A 2,262-nucleotide genomic window follows, 5' to 3' on the forward strand; every position below is an offset into this window, starting at 1 on the left:
GGTATCCCGTTTAGCTTGTCCCATACCAAACTTTACAGGTTATCAAGTCCGATATAAATATATAATAATGGCACGTGCAATGCATGTACGTTTTCAAAACTCGGATGTTTTAATGCAATAAACAAATGCAATGCATGTATAACCTCATAGCTCGGACTTTGTGCAATTCGACGTCCAAAACATCAGTTCTTGATTCAACCTCATAGAACCATTAGTCAACCATAAATTCTAACTTGTAAGGGTCGATCATTACCAATCCACATAGATCTTTCTTGATCATGGGAAAAGTACACTAGAAGTGCCATAACTTTTGTACAGCGTTCACTTGAGTGCCATAATTTTCAAAACATTCACTTAAGTGTCATAACTTTTAAAAATCGTTCACTTGAGTACCATGTTGACGTGGACACTGGAAAAGCTGAAGTGGCATGCCGGAAAGCTAACGTGGCTCTTTGGAAAGATGACGTGGCACGCGTGGAAAAGTTCTTGTAGCACTCAAGTGAATAATTTTACTCCGACGTAGCACTCAAGTGAACAATTTTTGAAAGTTATGGCACTTAAGTGAACGTTTTGAAAGTTATAGCTCTCAAGTGAACGCCGTACACAAGTTATGACACTTCTAGTGTACTTTTCCCTCTAATCATCCATACACCTCTACAAGTTCATGCCTATAGTAGTGACTACCACTAGCTTCCTTGCAAACATCACAAAGTCATCCGAAGCCTATTGATGAAGGTCGACATCTAAACCGCAACATGCCAACACGAATTCATCCCTCTAATCCTCGATTGTCACTCACTTCATCGTAAGTCCAACATCCACTGTCCGTGGTACTAAATTAACCACCAGCCAACTCAAGTACCAATTAATTTCCAAATCGTCGGCCCTTATCTTAAACTTAACATTATAAAACCATTAGGCGACCATCAAAACCTGTGATCAATTGCCTTGAATCTATATTACTCTTTCTTGATCGCTGTTTACTCAAGTTTCAAGATCATCCAATACCAATTCTCATCATATCATTTATATCACATTGTCTTTCCAACCTATCGTACAAGATCAATGTCGAAACCTTAATGCATGGCCACAAATTCAAGCCTATGACTTATATACATCACTCACTTCATTGCAATCATTTCCTATGTATTTGGGGCCTATCAATGAAAACCATCATTTAAACCTCAACCCGCCAATATGAATTCAGTCCTATCATCCTTAATTACCCTTGACAAGGTGATCGACCACAATCAAGCGTACTAAAGTAACCACCGATCTCCAACCATTCAAGCCTAAAAGTGAAGCATCGCCACAATTCACATACTGAATATTTCATCTAGATTGCTATCTCCAGTAACCACATGTGATTCCAACTTCAAAAGTCATCCAATTTGTCCTTATATATGACATTCGTCACCCGAGCTCAATATCATGAGTTACTAAATCTTTCACACCACAATAATCACCATTGATTAGCATAAACATTCTTCTTAATCTCGAGCAAAAATATTATTATTATTATTATTATACTTTCTTTTACAATAGCTTTCCCATGGATCGAACCCCGATTGCTTTCGGACCACTTCATTCCCTCGAGGCAAGGGGAAACGTTATCTTTGTCCTTATATTAACTATCGCAAGGGCAAATAGATATTTATTCTTTATAATACCGTGACTAATGCTTTATGCGTAATTTGAATCAATCAATCAACACAAATCAACAATCATTGACTCATGTAAACAAATGCAAACAACCTACAGATATTCGCCCGCTTAGTATTGCCGTCCCCACATGTATTTTCCCGGAGCTTTCCTCATATTCTGACACATTGTTTTATGACCCTAGACTAGATGCTGAACCTTCCAAACTAAAAGGTCTTCTTATCACTCCAACCTAAAATCTCCTTATCATTCCAATCAAAACCTAGGCTCTCCATTTTAAAAGACCTCCTTATCACTCCAATTCAAAACCTTTGTTCTGATACCACTCAAACGGGAATATAACAACTCAGGAATTATATCTAGTTATTCTTCCTCTTATCTAATTTATTTATTATTTTATGATACAGCATTTATTATTTATTTGAGGAAACGTTAGTAACTAATCTAATTTAACAAATATAGCAACTTCCAAGATATTTATAAACATACTTAGTTTTACACATTTGCCTCAAGTATATTTTACAATATACACTAACCTACCTTACTATGTACAATCAAAATTTAGAAGGTTGTCCTCGACTATGACTACCCTACCTCTCC

This window comes from Rhodamnia argentea, chromosome 11 (assembly GCF_020921035.1).
Source record: "Rhodamnia argentea isolate NSW1041297 chromosome 11, ASM2092103v1, whole genome shotgun sequence".
Classification (NCBI taxonomy): Eukaryota; Viridiplantae; Streptophyta; class Magnoliopsida; order Myrtales; family Myrtaceae; genus Rhodamnia; species Rhodamnia argentea.